At 37.4% G+C, this 7165-nt stretch overlaps 1 protein-coding gene and 1 long non-coding RNA gene across 6 annotated transcripts in view; one reads left to right on the forward strand and one right to left on the reverse strand.

Moving 5' to 3' along the window:
• Positions 1-7165, forward strand: part of LOC309662431 — a 137912-nt gene that overhangs the window by 105582 nt on the left and 25165 nt on the right. Inside the window, exon 2 of the long non-coding RNA XR_014264672.1 lies at positions 1316-1394. This is a non-coding gene — a long non-coding RNA (uncharacterized lncRNA). The remainder of the gene's footprint in view (positions 1-1315; positions 1395-7165) is intronic.
• The window catches only part of FIGN (fidgetin, microtubule severing factor), a 128315-nt gene that overhangs the window by 69364 nt on the left and 51786 nt on the right, over positions 1-7165 (reverse strand). The gene's annotated exons all lie outside the window — the stretch shown is intronic.

Here is a 7165-nt window from a genome sequence, read left to right on the forward strand (position 1 = left end):
CCTAAATGTGGAGCCATGGAACTGGATCTGGAAAGTATAAATAAACATCTACCTTGGGATATGGGATTCACTTAAGGATTTCTTCAAATAGAAACGTACTTGTTGTGAGACACTGGGTCCCCAAGGGGAGAGAGCTATAGAAACAGACTTCATTTCTACTGTTTCCTGTACTAAGTTGAATCTGACAGCTGATTCTCCTCTGGACAAGGGGAATTTTTAAGCCAAGAATATAAACATAGTTCATTTTTTTGTCTTCATCTTATCCTAGATGATGCCTTTCCCAAAGATTCCAGTGCATGAGCTCAAGTTCAGTGAACTCTCCAAGATTACTATGCCTTTACCAAGGAGAGGAGATGTTCAAAAATTACATTGGCAATTACATGTACTAGTTTCATTAAAGCCTGCATTTAATTGCCTGGGATTTGTAAAAGATCTAGTAACAAAGCCACACTGTGCCATTAACTTATCCCAGCCTGCAAAGAGGAAACTGAAGCTCAGATAGGTTAAAACTACATGCTCTCTGGGGCAGGGATGGTGTTCACTGTTCTTCACTGTATCTTCATGGCCCTGCACGGTGTAGTGGAGTGACAATATAGCACGGCAAGTAAGAACTTGGAGTCTGGAGTCAGACAGACCTGGCTTGCAGCACAAGTGCCTAGTGCTAGCAATTACTTGGTGGGTAACTATCAAAAAAGTTGTTTTAACATATCTGAGTCTCAGTTTCTTCACCTGTTAAAGTGGAGATAATGATAGTATCTATCTTGTAAACTGTTGGATAATTGAATGAATACATGTACTATGATCAAATAGTGCCTCCTTACATAGCTAACGTTTTATATATTAATATATTATTAATAACATTCTCATTATTATTGTCCGGAACATAGGAGGTACTTGATATTGTATGCAATGAATGGATGAATGCAGCTATTAAGCACCGAACTGGAATCCTGATTTTCTCACTGCCCTCTCCATTCCTGCCTCCCTTAAATCATACTGTATGTGTAAATGGAAGTGTCCAGTATGGTAACCACTAGCAACATATGTCTACTGAGCACGTGAAATATGGCTAGAGCAAATGAGGAACTGAATGTTTATTTTATTTTACTAGTTGTATTTAAATAGCCACATGTGACCAGTGGCTACTGTATAGAACAGTGGAGATAATCCTTTTCTTTTAAAAAAGTTTCCCACATTTGCTTTTACTTTTATCAAGCTATTTTGATATTAATTCAACCTTTTGTTTTAAAAAATTATTTTTCTAAATTAAATTCTCTCTATAATTCAAGTCTGTTTCCTTTTGTCTTCTATTCAGGGACATATTTGTGAATACCTTTCATAAAATTGGAAACAATTTTCAGAATCCCCACACGCTGTTCTCTTTGTTACGCCAGGTAAGTTTAACTCAGACATTTTATCTTCACTCATCTTCTTTTACCTTTCCGGTTCTTTTCTGTATTTCTCATTTTTCTAGATATGTGAAGCCAAAATAAGATGCAACATGTACTGAATAAGGTTTGTGTGAGGGGCAGAGGGAGGGAGAATCGGCTGACTTTTTTAGAATATTTCAGATTTAAAGAAAAGTTGCAAACATAGTACAGAGTTCCTGTATACCCCACACCTAGTTTCTTATATTGTTAGTATCTTACATTAGTTTAGTATGGTAGACTTGTCACAACCAGTGAAGCAATATTTATACAATATAATCAGCTGAAGTACATATTTTATTCCGGTTTCTTTAGTTTTTACCCAATGTTCCTTTTCTGTCCCAGAATCACATTCAGAATACCGTATTGCTTTTAGTTTTCATGTCTTCTTAAGCTCCTCTAGGCTGTGAGAGCTTTTCACACTTTCTTGTTAACTGATGATTAATTAGAATCACTGTGGTGGGGCAAATTTATGACTGAGTGCCAACAGCTGAGCAAATAAGTCTAAAAATAATTTCAAGATCAAAGAGAGAGTACTTCACCCAAAAGCCTGGTGAGCATACCTTGACAGAGATCTTTACGAATAACCCCAGTCACCATGGACCGTGGAAGATGTCCTTGGTATACTTTCCTAAATGCAAGTAAATCATGGCTAACTACACAAGGATGCTGGCTACTCCCTAGTGGGTAAAAATCAACCCAGCAGTAAAAAATTTTATGTCCAGTTCATTGATGACATCATCTGAGACTGAAGATACCATACTATTTTATCCCAACTCACCATCTACCCCTACATATAATACATGGCCTGTCATTTTTACCATGAAAGGAAATTGAATTTGTCTGGAATAATTTGTTCTTCAAAAACTAGTCTAGGTTACTTAGTGATCTGTGTTATTCTATACCACTGCAAATAACAATTCAATAACTGTGTTAGTATATTCTTATACATTGAAGTTTTAAACACTGAGCTTTCATAAAACTTTGTGTATTTATAAACAGTATCTCACGGCATATACATGACAAAGAGAATATATTTTAATGGAAGGAGGGAGGAATGGCTTTCAAATTCTTACATACAGTGTCACCCACCCTGTGATCTCCGTATAATTTACAAAATGGGTTACTGGCTCTTGGATAAAGACTGGGAGCTATAAAAGCATCTTAGAATGTATACTGTTGGAGCTTACTTGTGGATCCCACTTTTTAAAATATACCAGCTTTAGTCTAACCTACTCCCTTCCTGATAATAGTCTAACTTTCTACCCTCTTATAATAGTTTTGTTTTATCTTTTTAAACCAACATTTCCTTGTTACTTACTGGGTGTGTGTATATGAGGAGCAAGGTGGTTTAAAGGCTCAATTTTCCTTGGTTCCTTGCTTTTACTGCACATAATTTAAGGCTATTTCCCAACCCCTCTTAAAATGCCTCTTTGCTTCAGTTTCTCAGAACTTGTCCTTAACAAAAAGATAGTATTTGTCCTGTATTATCTGTCTCAATTTCTACATTCACTAAAAGTTCCAACGTGCCATTTTTTTAAAACAAATTATATTTTAGAAACTTGGAATGACAGAGCTTAAGAACTGAAATCAACTTCTACATTGTCTGGTATATGCCATTCTTTGACACAAGAGAAATCTGAGGCCCAATACTTAGGAAAGTTTGTCAGCAGAAGAATCAATTCCAGGTCCCAGGTATCCTAAGTCTAAAGTGTAGAATGATTCCACTATACTACATGGCCTCTTTGTTTCTTTGAAAGCAAGTTTCCCCAAAGGGAATTAGTTCCTAAAGTGCCAAGAGCACTCTTCTAAAATGGTCTGACTTTTGAGACCAAGTATGGACTCTATAGGCATAAAAATAAGGCAGTAGTGAGTGTACCTATTAAAATGTATAGTACGTCTCCAAAATCAAGGTACAAGAGTCTCCTTCCACATAACTGTTTGACTCCTTTTGTCCCTCTACCCAGTCTTCCCATCCTCTTTTGAGGTTTTTGCTATCTACATTTTGTAGTTGTGGTAATGGCACCACACACCAAGTACAAGGCCTCACTTCCTCACTGCAGCCAACCACCTCTGGACTCCCATTCTGGGGTGGTTTCAATTCTCCTTAGCAACAGGTAACAAGTCTGGAAGAATAGTCAAGGGAACAGGCTGACACCACCACAAGCCCAGTCTCATCTCCCATCGTCCCGCACACTGCAAGCATGGAACAGACTTGCTCTTCCGAGGTTACGTCATTTGCTCTCATGCTTCCATGCCTTTGCACGGGCTTCCGTGCTACGCATTCTCATTTCACCTTATACCTTGTCACTTAGCAACTGCCTACGTGTTCTTCAAATTCAGATTAAACCATCACCTCTCTGTGCTTTCCCCAACTCCCCCCTCCCCAGATTAAGAGGTACCCTCTTTTGGCTCCCACAGTCCATTGCATATACCTCAATTATGGTACTTGTTATTTTATATAGTAAAACTATACCTACCTAGGTGTCTCCCCCACTAGATTTTGAGCTCCCTAGCAGCAAGAAACATGCCTTATTGGTTCTGGTATCCTTAGCAGGCTGGTTAGTAGAGAACTTTTATGTGTCATAAGAATAACACAATATTTGAATACACACCTGGTGCCAGGCACTATGCTAAGGTACTCATAGGAATTATATATTCCTCACAATCACCTGACGCAATAGTGCTGTTATTATGACCACTTTACAGATTATAAAATTGAGATCTGGAGAAGGTAAGCAATGTGCCTATGCTCAAATATCAATTAAGTTCAAGAGCTCACATGCAAGTCCATTTTCTTAAGTATTTTGTTGCTTCTCTGAGGGGGTCAATAAATAGTTACTGAATAAACTAGTGCATGAATGTCAGTGAATGAATGAAAAGAATACTATATTAAAGCAAATAATACCAAGAATTCTAAATGCTTGAGCTGCTTGTCATGGAATGTTACTGGATAGACTGCAGTGTTCTAAGGAAGAAGATGGACATTTAGTGGGAAGGTCATCAAAGTAAATTTATAAGGGACACATCATGCATTTGAATACTTTTACAGGGAAAATGATAGAATCACTTTTCTTACTGGCTTATAAAGAACTCTGTGGAGAATGCTAGAATGACTCCTGTGAAGAAAAGGGCCTGAAACCAATCCAGGAACACTCTTTTCTTCAAAAGAAAATTCCAGCTGATCCAGCCAATGTGGCTTTGAACAAGGAAGGCAACTGTGAGTTGGCTTACACTGGATTGGACATTTCCCAATTTTTTTCTCATAAAGCTGCAGTTTGGCCTTGCTTTTAGGGGCTAGTCTGCTAAGCGACCAAGACTGTGAGTACTTAGAGACATCAGGAAAAAAATTCTGGCAGACAACAAATTATTTAATCTACTTTCTTTTCCTGTTCCAATTTTTTGCTAAAAAAAAAAAACAAAAAACAAAAACCCAAAGCACAAGAGAGAGAGGTCAAAATGAAAAGAATGTGAGTTTAATTTAATGGGAAAGGCATTTTGTGGATATAAAAATTCCATTTGTTCTATTCCTTAAGAAAAAGGGCATTTCTGATACTGAGTAAAAATTCAAACTTCATATTTTGGGATATTTGATTCTAGTGAGTTTTAATTACTATTAGTAGGGGCATAAAAACTAGGGTACAGCTTCAGGACAATCCAGCAATCCAACCCAACAAGTATGTATTAAGCTTTGACTATGCTGGAGGAGACACAACAGCGTATGTGTCAAGGATCTGTACTTCAAGGTACATTGGTACCTTCTTGTTATGGAGAAGAGGAGACACAGCCAGAAAATAATTAGAGAACAAGACAGTATTAAAGAAAAGGCTAAAATATAACCTTATAAGTTACTTTTACAAACCATGGGTGTAGAGAAAGACTTTGAGGCAGAAGTAGGAGGAGATACGCCTTGAAGGATTGCTTTTACATGTGAAAGGGAGATTAAAAAAAAAAAAAAAAAGGTGTGCTTATGGTAACAGCATGAACAGAAACAGAGAAGTGCAAAATAGCATTCATTCAAGTGTTCATTCAAGTATTTGCCAAACACCTGTACATATAAGGCCCTGTGTCAAGAGCTAGTATGACGACGTGTCTTCTTATTTTTCAGAGAGAGTGGAGAGATCACACTAGTCGGAACAAAGGGTAGATTTCAGCTATATGACTTTGGTTGAGTCACTTTACCTCTCTGAGCCTTAGTTTCCTGTCATGTGAAATGAGAGGATCAGCCTTCATGGTTTTCAATGTTGTTGTTGTTGTTTTTTCTTTTAGCAGTGAAACTCTTTTTGGTTCTAATGAAATCTTAAGCCTAACTCAAATATGTTAAGGAACCAGAATGGACCTGCTCTAGTTGCATTAAGAGCTGGGGTTGGGGGAAAAGTGAACCCAGATATGCCTCTTGTTCAGCATCTCCCTCTCCTTCTCCCTCCCCAGTGTCTGCCCCAAGGCTCCTCTGCGGAATCCCAGGATTACAAGGGAAAATAGTTTTATAAACTCATCTTCCTAATCCTTCAATTCCCTCCCAATTGTAAAGTGTTGCAATAGGAAATATAAGCAATCAGAGAATTCATTGTTTAAATAAAGTTTGGTTAGAAAGGATCCTGGATTTCAGGATGTCAAAGCAGTATAGGGTCTTAAGTGAAATGACAAAATTGTTGTTTGAAAGACTTGTTTGAAAGTGTCTGGTAATGCCATTTAGGAGGGACTGGATGAAGAAAACTAGATATTAAGCTATAAAGGCCTTGGCTAGGCTAGCATTACTGGGGATGGTAAGGGTCAAACCGATAGCTAAGGGAGAATCTGCAGAACTTGGTAAGATTAAATAAGGATGAAGGACACAAAGAAAGAGTCAAAAATAGCATTCCAGTTTATAAATCCAATATGGTACTACGGACAGATATGGGGACATGGATCTCAAACTTGGTGCACACTGGAATTGCCTGGGGAGCTTTAAAAAATACTGATAACTGGTTCTCACCCCTAGAGATTCTGAATTAATTGGTTAGGGGTCCAGTCTGGGCATTGGGGATTCTAAAGCTCCCCAGGTAATTGTACTACTCAGCCAAGGTTGAGAGCCACTGAATTAGAAGGACAGGGAGTTATGGAAGGCCTGGAGAATATGCTTTAATGAACTATCTACTGCTATTTTTATGGTCCAGCTAATTATTTTTTATTAAAGTTGACTTTTTTCCATTGTCTTTGTCTAATGCTAAATACTAACCATATAACTACAGAGTTATATGTAATAACACTTTTTTTCCTATATTATCCTGTCAACACATCTCTATGGTATTTCCAAGGACACCAGTCTGTGTTTCTCCAATGTTAAAAATCAATGAAAAATATTTCCACTAACAAGAAATGTGTGTGGGTCTGTTGTGTGTAAATGTGTGTAAATGCTATCACTTCAAGAGTTTTCCTTTGCAACAGATGGTTGTTACAAGATAATGATGGCTATCCAAAAATTGTCTTTCCTTAACATACATGTACACACATGCACACACACACCCACACACACAAACAGAATGCAGAGACCTATAAACAGCATATTATTCAGGCATTCTTATCTTGAAATACTATTTAGTCTCTATAAGGGTATTACTAAAAGTCAAAACAGTTCAGCATTTACTTTGCCTAAACATAGTAAGGCAAGATAAATGAAATTTTATGTCATAGCAATCCCTAATATTTGCATAGCCTTTTTGAGTTTTTAAAAAACCCTTCTACAAACATTATCCAGA

Source organism: Balaenoptera physalus (assembly GCF_965194825.1).
Source record: "Balaenoptera physalus genome assembly, chromosome: 6".
In the NCBI taxonomy this organism is placed as follows: Eukaryota; Metazoa; Chordata; class Mammalia; order Artiodactyla; family Balaenopteridae; genus Balaenoptera; species Balaenoptera physalus.